The following is a 13,230-nucleotide window of genomic DNA, read 5'->3' on the forward strand; positions in this document are numbered from 1 at the left end:
AAGCACTTGGCATGGTTTCAGATACACATTTTAATAAGTGGTAGTCATAAATTTTGTTACTTGTATCTCATCTCATCTCATCTCTGAACTGTGGCTGAGGGCAGCTGTGCTTTCATTAGGCATTTCTAGGCAAATGTACCATGGAGAACTACACATCCATTAGAAATCATGCTGTGAAAGTTAATAAACAGAACCCCCATTTAAAATGGAGTTGGGAGGCCAGAGGGGTAAACTCATGTCCTGCCATTCCACTGTCAACTGCAGACCCAACAGAAAGACACTGTACCTTTGCATCTCTAATATAGGAAGAAGGTTACTACTTCATTACCTGGCAAAAGGAAGGAGGAATTTCTCCCTGCCAGTCAATAGCCTAGTCAATGAGAGATTGTCACAACTCAGCCAATGAAGTCATTATACTTTGAATTCCCAGTTTCCTCCAATGGATTCTGTTTAAAATAGCTCCTCCCAATTCCCCCTTCTCTATAAAAGAGTTTTCTCTCCTTTTTTCTCCAGACTTGCCTGTGGTTCTACAGACTGCCTAGCCCAAATTATTGATTCTTCTTTTTTTAAAAAATTAATTAATCTATTTATTGTTTTGGCCGCGCTGGGTCTTCATTCTGCACATGAGCTTTCTCTGGTTGTGGTGCATGGGCTTCTCATTGCAGTGGCTTTGCTTCTTGTAAAGCACGGGCTCTAGGGCACAGATTCAGTAGTTGTGGTGTATGGGCTTAGTTGCCCCATGGCATGTGGAATCTTTGCAGACCAGGGATCAAACCCATGTCTCCCACACTGGCAGGCAGATTCTTAACCACTGGACCACCAGGGAAGTCCCCCAAATTCTTGCCGATTCCTGAATAAACCCATCTTGAAATGAAATAGATGAATTTAAGAAGGTTGAAGGCCAATATATAAGAATCAACTGCATTTTCTATTCTGCTTTTAAATTCATCTGTTAAAAAAATAAAAAATAAAATAAATTCATCTGTTAGCAGGCTGTATAGACCAAAGAACAGATGGGAAGTCTTCCTGCTGATATTTGGAACATCATATGGATATTGTCATCATGTGTTCTTATAAAGGGCTGGGTCATTCCTAAGGACATTTTTTTAATAAGCTCAATTTGTTTACTTTCAGCACTTAGTCAAAGTATAACATTGTGTTTATTTCCTTTTCTTAAGTTCTCTATAATTAAGAATTCATTGAAGATTTTCTTTTTTATTTCTGTGATGTGAATTATAAAATGTCTTAGAAACTTGTGAAGTAGGAAAGAAACACAATTTGCTTGGCTTTTGTAATTTACCTACTGTAGTTCATTAGGCAAGGAAACCTAGAAAGGAACTTATTCAAGGGGATTTGTATTGCATATTTATATTTTATCATAAAAGAAGAGAACATTATAGGGATAAAGAGAAATTGAAACCCAATCCTTATCTATAGGTTGTTCCTGAAGTGCTCCTTCCTAAGAATAAATAACTCATGAAATATTTATTTCAGGAAGCTAGAATTTTAAATTTTGGTCAATAGTAAACACAGTAAATCAAGCTACACCTCTTATAATTTGGACTTTTAATTTTTTTAGTGGATACACTTGGTTTTCAAGTGAATAATGATGCATGTTTGTCTAAAACATTTTGACTGCAAATAGTATTTTTTTTAATAGTTTCATTTATTTATTTTATTTTTGGCTGTGCTGGGTCTTTGTTGCTGTGCAGGCTTTCTCTAGTTGCAGTGCGTGGGAGCTACTCTTCATTGCAGTGTTCGGGCTTCTCATTGCAGTGGCTTTTCTTGTTCTTGTATGTGGGCTCTAGAGTGCACGGGCTTAGCTGCTCACTCTACTGTGGAGAGTACTGAGTGAATAGTTGAACACTACTGCTTCAGTGGTCGCAGCACTCGGGCTCAGTACTTGTGGCGCACAGGCTTAACTGCTCCGCGCATGTGCCATCTTCCCAGATCAGGGATCAAACTGGTGTCTCCTGCATTGGCAGGAAGATTCTTTACCACTGAGTCACCAAGAAAGCCCTAAAAATGGTATTTTAAACAGTATTTTAAGCTTAAGAAAAAAGTAACAAATAACATGTTTTGTTATTTTCAATATTCCATATTTTTAAAAGATTTTTTTAATGTGGACCATTTTTAAAGTCTTTATTGAATTTGCTACATTGCTTCTGTTTTTTGATTTCTTGGCAGAGAGGCTTGTGAGATATTCGTTTCTTGACCAGGGATCGAACCCACACCCCCTGTATTGGAAGCTCAAGTCTTAACCACTGGACCTCCAGGGAAGTCCCATCATTATTCCATATTTTAAATTTTGTTAATTTCTTCTAATTAAGCTTCACAGTCACGAAGATGTTTTTAAACTGAAGTTTCATTAGCCTTTTCATTTCTTGCTTTTAAATGGTGATGTTTATGTTCACAACATGAAAAGCTTCAGAATCCTTTAAAAATTACTTTATTCAATAGAGAGATTTTGTGCTACTTGTCTTTCATACCATTCAGAACCACACTAGCCTGAATAAACATTTCAGATGGCCTTGGTATCATCTGGGCCCAAGCGACAGCAAATAATGAAGCAAAACTGTAGAAACTGTCCAACCTCTTTTGTGTGAATCAAGTCAACGAATTAGCTGAGGCTCCGACAGCTTTGCCTTTGTCTGCTGAGACGGATTGTCCAATAATTCCACTGAAATTGCAGTCCCAGCAATAAGACACATAGATCAGTGAAAGAGAATAGAAAGCCCAGAAATAGACACAGGCAAATATGGTCAGCTGATATTTGACAAATGAGCAAAGGCAATTACATGGCAAAAGAAAGAACAGTCTTTTCAACAAAGAACAACAGGACATCCACATGCAAGAGAAGGAGAGAACCTAGACCCAGACCTTACACCCCTCACAAAAACTAATTCAAAATGGCTTCCTAGACCTAAATGTAAAATATACAACAGTAGAACTTGTAGAAGAGGAGAGCCAGTATAGCCTGGACAATATTTATGGTTCTGAAAGATCTGAGTTTCCTTCTCCAGACTTAAGATCTGACATTTTGAAGAAGGCAACACAACATGGTTGATATTTTATAATCAGGCAAGTTCTCCTATCATAAACCACAAATTTACCCTTACCACCTGTTTTGCTGGCATTTTCGCCAGTTTTCTCACCACCAATTGGGCAGCAGGGATGGAAGACAGCACCTAAGAGCCCTGGGCTTACAGCTCAAGCCAAGAAGTTTCCAGATCTTGTGGGAGAGCTCCCACCCAGTTACTCACATTGTCAGTCAACAGCTGGTAGCAATGCCTTCTCGGTAAGTTGAATTCTTGATCACATATGTGAGAGTTTATTTCTGGGCTCTCTACTCTGTTCCATTAGTCTATATGTCTATCTTTATGCTAAGACCATATTGTTTTATGGTTTTGTTTTTGTTTTCTATTGAGGTGTAATTGGCACGTAAGGCTTCACTGGTAGCTCAGTTGGTAAAGAATCTGCCTGCAATGCAGGAGACCTGGATTTGATCCCTGGTTGGGAAGATCCCCTGGAGGAGCGCATGACAACCCACTCCAGTATCCTTGCCTGGAGAATCCCCATGGATAGAGGAGCCTGGGGGGCTACAGTCCATGGGGTCACAAAAGGTACAGTCCATGAGGTCAGAAAGTTGAATTCTTGGTCATGTATGTGAGAGTTTATTTCTGGACTCTCTACTCTGTTCCATTAGTCTATATGTCTATCTTTATGCTAAGACCATATTGTTTTATGGTCTTGTTTTTGTTTTTTATTGAGGTATAATTGACACATAACACTATTATTTTCAAGTATATAACATGATAATTCAATATTTGTATACATTATGATGTGATCACCACAATAAGTCTAGTTAACATCCATCACGAAACATAGTTATGGATATTTTTTTCTTGTGATGAAGACTTTAAAGGTCTAGTCTCTTAGCAACTTTCAAATATATAATACAGTATTATTAACTATAGTCACTATGCTGTACATCAACAAAAATGAAGATTCAACTTACCAAATGGGAAAAAACATTGGCAAATCACATATCTGATAAAGGGTTACCCTTTATAAATATCCAAATATATATATATACCCTTTATATATATGTGTGTGTATATATATATATATACCCAAATACATACCCTTTATATATATCCAAAATATACAAAGAACTCATGTAACTCAATAGCAAAAAAACCCCAAATAACCCAATTTAAAAATTGGCAGAGGATCTGAATATACATTTTTCTAAAGATCACATATCAGTGGCCAATGGGTACATGAAAAAGTGTTCAACATCACTAATCATTCAGTTCAGTTCAGTTCAGTTCAGTTGCTCAGTCGTGTCCAGCTCTTTGCAACCCCATGAATCGCAGCACACCAGGCCTCCCTGTCCATCACCAACTCCCGGAGTTTACTCAAACTCATGCCCATCATAGAGAAATACAAATAAAAATCACAGTGAGATATCACCTCACACTTATTAGAATTACTGTTATCAAGAAGAAAAAATAACAAATGTTAGCAGGTAATGGAGAAAAGAGAAGCCCCAAGCACTGTTGGTACAAATATGAATTGGTATAGCCAATGTGGAAAACAGCATGAAGTTTCCTCAAAATATTTTAAATAGAACTATCAAATGATCTGGCAATTCCACCATGAGTATTTATCTGAAAGAAACAATAACACTAACTGAAAAGAGTATCTACACCCCCATGTTCCTTATAATATTATTTACAATAGACAAGACATGGAAATAACCCAATGTCCATCAATGGACAAAGAGAATGACAGACATATACACACATACAATACAATGGAATATTATTCAACCATAAGAAGAAGAAAATCCTGCAATTTTTGACAACATGAAAGGGATTATGCTGAGTGACAAATACTGTATGATCTCACTTATATGTGGAATCTAAGACAAATCAAAAAGGTACATAGATACAGAGAACAGATTGTTGGTTACCAGAAACAGAGGGTTGAGAGGTAGAGTGAAGTGAGTGAAGGTGGTCAAAAGGTGCAAACTTCTAGTTATAAAATAAGTCCAGGGGTGTAATGTACAGCATCATGACAGTGGTTAATAATACTGTATTGTATATTTAACAGTTGCTAAGAGAGTAGAGCTTAAAAATACTCATTACAAGGAAAAAAATCTTGCAGCTCTGTCTGGTACAGGATGTTAACTAGATTTATTATAGTAATAGTTTTACAATATATACATACATCAAATCATTATGTCGTGCACTTGAATTGACTATTATGTTATATATCAGTTGCACCTTAGTTTAAAAAACAGAAGACATTGTTTAATTTCCATATATTTGTAAAATTTCCCCTTTCCCTTCTATTACTTATTTCTAGTTTCATTCCATTGTGATCAGAGAAGATGCTTTTAATATTTCAATCTTTCAAAATTTATTGAGACTTGTTTCATATAATGCTATTTTATAAATGACCAGAGTCTATTCTATTTGCTACTTATGTGAGCACTTCTCATTACAATATTATGGGAATTCAAATTTTAATAAAGACATTTAATCAGTTCTAAAAAAAGGAATTATAAACTCTAATTAGTTGTATATAATATACCTCTGTGGTACAAGGTCGAGTCCCATATTCAGTGGTAATATTATAGTATATACACATCTCATATTATTTTCTAAAGTACTGCTCTATTTTTACAACAAATTTCAAGGAGCAAAAGTGCCCTCCATTAGGACATGGATTTCCATGGAAGGTAAGCACCCAGACATGGGAATCAGACCCACCTGGGATAGGGCTTGAGTTTTTCTCTCTGCTAGTATGATTCTGACAAGTTGCATAATTTGCTGAGTTTGTATTTGGTTGGTCAAAAGTTTGTATTGAATTAATCCCTAGGTTGGGAAGATCCCCTAGAGAAGGAAGTGGCAACCCACTCCAGTATGCTTCCCTGGAGAATTCCATGGACAGAGGAGCCTGGTGGGCTACAGTCCATGGGGTCACAAAGAGTTGGACACGACTGAGTGACTAACACTTTCACTGGATCTTCTCTGTTGCCTCAGTCGGTAAAGAGTCTGCCTGCAATGTAGGAGACCCCAGGTCAATCCCTGGGTTGGGAAGATCCCCTGGAAAAGGAAATAGCAATCCACTCCAGTATTCTTGCCTGGAGAATCCCATGGACAGAGGAGCATGGTGGGCTACAGTCCATGGGGTCGCAAAGAGCCAGGCACACCTGAGTGACTAGCACTTTCACTTGGGTGTAAGATGTGATGGTATGGAAAAACCTGAGAGAACTTTTTGGCCAACTCGATATTTATTCACTTGCCAAATGGGGATAATAACACATACCTCATGGAGTCTATATCCAAAGTCAGAATTAACTGAAATCAGATTATAAAAAGTGAGTGGCATAGCAAGGAATTATGGTGCACTGTGTCCAGCCCTTTCCCTTTGAGGGCTCAAACTAGCATCTTCAGGGACCCTAGGAATCCCTCCATGAGTCTGAGAAAATGCCACAAGACTGTCTGCTTTGCGGTCCCCTTTTCTCACTGAGAACTTCCCAGGGTCCCCTTTTCTCACTAACTTCCCAGCAGGAAGTAGGGGCACGAGAGATCAGGTTCATTCATTCAGCAAATACTTGCTGAGTGTCTTCCACGTGCCAAGTCCACAAGGTACAGGAAGTTCCCTACATATGAACCTTCAAGTTGTGAACTTTTCAAAGATGTGGACATGCATCCGCATGTCCAATATTGTAAGTTAGTTCCCCTGTCTGGCATACATTGTCACATGCGTGCATCTGCTACAAGTGGTTGAGCTTTTGTGTACTGTAGGGTACCGTATAGAACACAGTAGTGCAGTATCTTTATTTCAAACCCAGGATGTCCAGAAGCAAGCATAAAGGCAGGGGTGAGGTAGCTGGTACTATTGTACTTTTTAAGGCACTGTACTGTAAGATTAAAAATACTTTCTTCATTTTTTGTCTTTGTTTTTTACATATTATTTGTGTGAAAACCTGTAACAGTATTATAGACTTAGTACAGTACGATATAACTGATTGTATTAGTTGGGTACCCTTATTAATCTTGTTGGACTTACGAACAAACTGGGACTTACAAACAAATTGGACTTACAAGCATGCAGTTGGAATGGAACTCATTCATGTGTGGAGGACTTACTGTATTGCAGACACAGCAGGGAGTAAGATGAGTCCCTGCCTATATGGAGCTTATAGCCCAGGGGGAGACAGGCTATAAACTACTGAACAAGTAAATTCTAACATGTCAGGTGCTGAGAAGAACTATGGAAGAAAACAGAAAGCAAGGAGAAAAGGGTAGGGAATCCAGGGCTGGGGTGGTTGTTCCCATTCTGTGCAGAGTGGCCAGGGAAGCCATGAGTGATAAGGGGACATTCAGGCATGAACCATAAAGAAATGATGGTGTGAGCTGTTTTGACTTATGGAAGATGAGTTTCTCAAACAGAAGAAACAGCAAACAAAGGTCCTGAGGCAGAGCATGGTCAGAAGGGGAAGAGGGACAATGGGGGAGATTTTAGGATTTACGTTTTTATACTGGTGAGATGTGAAACCTTTGAAGTATTTTGCAAAGAAGCATGATGTAATCTAAATGTTTTCAGAGGTCACCATCCACAGTGTTAAGAGCCCATGGGCAGGGGAGAAGCAGACCTAGCAGGGCTCTTCCCACTGGAGCTGATAGATGCTGGCCTCGGTAGAACTGTGGTGATGGGGCTGCGGGGTGGTTCTAGGTACATTTTGAAGGTTCAACCAGTGCAATTTGATGATGCATTGGGTTTGAGGTGTGAGAGGAGAATTCGAGGATGGTTGGAGCAACTGGAGGCATGACTTTGTCGTTTTCTGAAATGGGGAAGGCCGTGGAAGGGTTGGGCAGGGGAATCCAGGTCCCTTTAGGACAGTTACACCAGTGGGTGTTTGAACAGGCAGTGGATGAGTTTGGAGTTGTGGAGCTATTGGAGTCATCAGGACATCAGGGTGTCTAAAGCCATGAACTTGGATGAAGTTCATTGGGGCATCAGTGTAGGTAAAGGCGAAAGAAGTGGTCTGAGAACTGGGTTCTGAGACGCTCCAGCACTTAGAGGTCAAGAAGATGAAGAGGACACAGCAAGTCTGAGGAGGACAAGGGAGGGAGGGAGAAAGTGGTGTCCTGGGAGCCAAGTGAAGATGTTTAAGTGAGACGTGAGATGAATGAAGCAACATCTCAGGTTCGGCACTGCTGTGACTCCAGCAAGAGCTATCCTGACAGGATGGGGATGCAGCGTTGACTTAATTGATTCAAGGAGAAGGAGCAGGGAAGAGTAGAGACAGCCCTTCAGGGGGTTTTGCTATGAAAGGGAAAAGAGAAATGGATGTGAGCTGGAGAGGGATGTGGAGACTGGAATCAAGGGAGGGTGCTTTACTTTTGGGTAACTATTAGAGACCTTCCAGCATGTTTCAAGTTGTTTGCCCTACTCTGGTGTGAAACATTAAAAGAGATTTCCCCTCTTTCAGTTTTCCACTTCTCTAGAAATCATTTTCTTTCAGAATTCTCCAGTCAGTTTTATTCTCTTTCATCACTGTCACCGGTTTAAAAGGGGAAACTCAAGGGACTGTTCCACCCCTGTCTTGTGCATCTCACTGGATTTATCACAGCCCAGCAGTGGGGGCTTTAATACCGTCACAGCCCTGTACTTGGTTTTGCTAGTTCAAGGAAGTGGAGAGGCACCAGGATAAAGTGGAAACACTGGATTGGGAGGAGGGCTACCCAGGCTCCCTGCAACCCCACTCAGTTATTATCAGCTGTGTGATTGTGAGCTGTCATGTTGCCACTCCCGGTATGTGTAAATTAAAGCCTTGCAATATGATTTCTAAGTGACCTATTTGTCCCCTAGTTGTCCTTGCTTTTTTGAGGATTTGACTGTGCATTTATTTATTTTTAATATTGATTTGGCTGCACCAGGTCTTAGTTGAGGCGCTCGAACTCCCAGTTGCAAATTGTGGGATCTAGTTCCCTGACCAGCAATTGAACCCAGGCCTCCTGCATTGGGTGCTTGGAATCTTAGCCACTGGATCACCAGGGAAGTCCCAGGCCATGCATTTAATATTATCCTGTATTTCTAGGTGTCTGCTGTATTGCCTGGATCAAAGCACATATGTGAAGTTTGATCATTTCTTATTCATGCATTCATTCATTCAGTCCTTTAGCATGATTTACTGGGCAGCTACTATGGTCAGGAAGAGTCAGGCACTGGAGATCCAGTGGTAAACCAGGCAGATTTTATCCCTGCTCCCTAACTGGTAGAAGGGCTTTCCTTACTCTTCACATGGACCATCAGCTCTGTAGTGTCTATCACCTGTCAATGTCATTTCTTGCACTGTGTTTCTAGAAACCACATCCTCAGGGTTCACTCAAGATCGGTTGTTCCCTAGGCCAGTGGCACCAGCCCCACAGGATCCCAGGTCTCCCTCTTTCTCGATGCACTTGTTCCTTTTGCTAGAGTATGTCCTCCAGTAGATTCCTGAGAAGTCAAATAAGGGAAGGAAACATTTAGCTGTTTGCCTATTTGGGTACATCACTTTACATTTGACAGGTAAGTCGAATGAGTATAGAATTCTACATAGGGGCTTCCCTGGTGGCTCAGTGGTGAAGAATTCGCCTGCCAATGCAGGAGACACTGGTTCGATCCCTGATTCGGGAAGAGCCCACATGCCACAGCTATTTCGCCTGTGCCCCAGAGCCCAGGAGCCACATCTACTGAAGCTCATGCGCCCTAGAGCCTATGCTCCACAGCAAGAGAAGCCACCACAAGGAGAAATCTGAGCACCGAAGCTAGAGAGCAGCCCCTGCTCAACACAACCAGAGAAAAGCCTGCACAGCCACAAAGACCCAGCATAGCCAAAAACACATAAATAAAAATTATTAAAAAAAAAAAAGAATTCTACATAGAATCTCCTTTCAGAGTTGTTTTTTAGGTCTCCATATTAATGAGGAACATTTAAATCCATTCAGGTTCTTTTTATATGTGACCTATTCTTTTTCTCTGGATTTAAAAAAAAATTTCTTTTATTCTTGGAGTTTCAAAATGTCATGATGAGCACAGATAATTTTTTGTTTTTTGTGCTAGGCCAACCCAGAGACTAAAATCCCTCAATTCTGGGAAGTTCTCTTATATCCTTTCTCTGATAATCACTTTCCCTTCTGTTTTCCTATTTTCTTTTTCTAGACTTCCAGCTAGTCAGATTTGGCCTTTAGATTGGCCCTCTAAATTTTTTATCATTTCCTCCTGTTTTCCATTTCTCACTCTTTTTTGTGTGTGTTTTTTAATTTGGGGAGATTTCCTTGACTTATCTAATTCTTCTCCTGAATCTTTTATTTCAATTAATAGTTTTTATTTTAGAGAATCCTCTCTCATTCTTTCTTTTTTATGAATCCTAATCTTGTGGTTTTTGGAGTCAATGTCATCTCCTATCTAAGAATATTAATTAAAGTGAGTTTAGCTTTTTCTTTGATATTCTGCTTTGCTTTCCCTTTCTTTTTTTTTGGTTTTGTTGTTGTTGTTTTATTCTCTCATTTATGTTAACGTGAAGAACTGAATATTCTGATTGAATGCAAATATCTGTTAGGTCTGAGTATCAGGTATGCAGATTTTTATTGATTTGTCTATACATTTCTGTGTTTGAATGATCTCACATACTAGACTGGAAACTACCTATGTGTCCATCTATCTTGATGACTGGAGACTTTCAACATAGAATATCTGCAATGAGCCTACCTTTTAGTTAGCAAACGTTCAGCGGACAGCCATTTGTGAGTCTTTTCTCTTGGGCCAGGTTTCCAGAGAGGTCATTCCTAATTTTCGGCCTGGCTGCCAAAATTCTGGGAGAGGGAAGGCATAAGGAAGGAAACAATCTGAGAGGAGCTCATCATTCAAGATGCAGATGTTCACAAAAGTCCTGGTATTTGACCCTATGATTCATCCCCACTTTTCCCCACACCCTGTGACCTCAAGTCTGGAGGCTCTGTCACTCCATTTCTGCCCATAAGAAGCCTCTAGGAAGGGTGGTAGCAACTCCTGGCTGTGAGGGGTGAGCATGGACACCTCAGGATCCCATTATTTCATATACAGACTTTCTACTCATCCCCATTTTTAACCCATTGCCACATGTTTATCTTCTCTATAGTCCCCGTACCTACTGCAACTTGTAGGATTCAGAAAAAATCTGCTCACTTTTTATTGACAAGCAACACTTACATTGTAATTTCTTCCCTAGAAGAGTTAGCTGTTTTCTATCTCCCACCTAAAACACAGGTCAATTTTTGTGTAAATAAATTTTTTAATTCTCACAGATCTCTTGCCTTTCCCACCCCCCCGGTCTTTGTAGAATTATACTTTGTAAACTCCTTTATTCCCATCTTTCTGGGGGTTGAGAGAGGGAATTTAATTTTGTGTGGTTGCGTTTCCCATAAATTCTTGAGAATGGATCTCTGACTAATGGGCTCTGGGGAAGTTTCTGGTGTCACAATGAAGACATGCAGTTCCCAGGAAGTGTCGCAAGGTGGCTCCAGCGACTCTATATTTAATTTTACAGTTTCTTCATAGCCATAATTAGGCAGTAGGGAACCACAGAATCAGAGGATATTTAAACTGGACTGCATCTCTGAAGGCTTCCTAGCTCACTTCCTTTTACAGACAACAGAGATCCATGGGAGTTAACCAGCTTATCCTGTATCTGGAGGTAGTTGCAGGAATAGACTGGGCTTGAATTTTAAAGTTCTTTTAAAGTTATATTTGAAGTTGCCTTTAAATTGGAATACAGATGTGAATGCCTGAAAATGAGAGTGGGAACAAGGAGGCCAGTGCAGCAGGAGAAAGATGCAGAAGGAAATCACTGCTTCACTGACCACGCATCCTGAGCTCCCGCCTCATGGGCAGCCGTGCGCTAAGTACTGTGAAGACATGAAGGAGAGCAGGGTCCCTGCCTACCAGGGCTTAAAGTCTGGGAAGGAGACGAGCCAACAGGAGACAATTAACCACAACCCAGAAAGTCTGCTGTATCTGTCCAGGGGAAATGTAACTCAGAAGTGCTACGGAAAGGAGAAGTGGGAGGTCATTTCCCTGCTCCAGACTAGGGAATAGCCTTACTGGTGTGACTTGAGCTGGCCTTGGAAGAACAGCCCTTTTCTTTTTTTTTTTTATTTTTTTTATTTTTATTTATTTTTATTTTTTAAATTTTTATTAGTTGGAGGCTAATTACTTTACATCATTACAGTAGTTTTTGTTATACATTGATATGAATTAGCCATGGATTTACATGTATTCCCCATCCCAGTCCCCCCTCCCACCTCCCTCTCCACCCGATCCCTCTGGGTCTTCCCAGTGCACCAGGCCCGAGCACTTGTCTCATGTACCCAACCTGAGCTGGTTATCCGTTTCACCCTAGATAATACACATGTTTCAATGCTGTTCTCCTGAAACATCCCACCCTTGCCTTCTCCCAGAGTCCACAAGTCTGTTCCATACATCTGAGTCTCTTTTTCTGTTTTGCATGTAGAGTTATCGTTACCATCTTTCTAAAGTCCATATATATGTGTTAGTATACTATAATGGTCTTTATCTTTCTGGCTTACTTCGCTCTGTATAATGGGCTCCAGTTTCATCCATCTCATTAGAAGTGATTCAAATGAATTCTTTTTAATGGCTGAGTAATATTCCATGGTGTATATGTACCACAGCTTCCTCATCCATTCGTCTGCTGATGGGCATCTGGGTTGCTTCCATGTCCTGGCTATTATAAACAGTGCTGCGATGAACATTGGGGTGCATGTGGCTCTTTCAGATCTGGTTTCCTTGGTGTGTATGCCCAGAAGTGGGATTGCTGGGTCATATGGCAGTTCTATTTCCAGCTTTTTAAGAAATCTCCACACTGTTTTCCATAGTGGCTGTACTAATTTGCATTCCCACCAACAGTGTAAGAGGGTTCCCTTTTCTCCACACCCTCTCCAGCATTTATTGCTTGTAGACTTTTGGATAGCAGCCATCCTGACTGGCGTATAATGGTACCTCATTGTGGTTTTGATTTGCATTTCTCTGATAATGAGTGATGTTGAGCATCTTTTCATGTGTTTGTTAGCCATCTGTATGTCTTCCTTGGAGAAATGTCTGTTGAGTTCTTTGGCCCATTTTTTGATTGGGTCATTTATTTTTCTGGAGTTGAGCTGGAGGAGTTGC

General features: G+C 40.3%; 1 long non-coding RNA gene across 1 annotated transcript; it reads right to left on the bottom strand.

Moving 5' to 3' along the window:
• Positions 1 to 2,433: 2,433 nt before the first annotated feature.
• LOC139029829 (uncharacterized) lies at positions 2,434 to 11,757 on the bottom strand. The gene is made up of 2 exons (XR_011482062.1): positions 10,774 to 11,757; positions 2,434 to 9,519 (listed from the first exon to the last, which is right to left on the bottom strand). It is a non-coding gene; the product is annotated as an uncharacterized lncRNA (long non-coding RNA).
• Positions 11,758 to 13,230: the final 1,473 nt, after the last annotated feature.

The sequence above is a fragment of the Odocoileus virginianus genome, chromosome 2 (assembly GCF_023699985.2).
Source record: "Odocoileus virginianus isolate 20LAN1187 ecotype Illinois chromosome 2, Ovbor_1.2, whole genome shotgun sequence".
Lineage (NCBI taxonomy): Eukaryota > Metazoa > Chordata > Mammalia > Artiodactyla > Cervidae > Odocoileus > Odocoileus virginianus.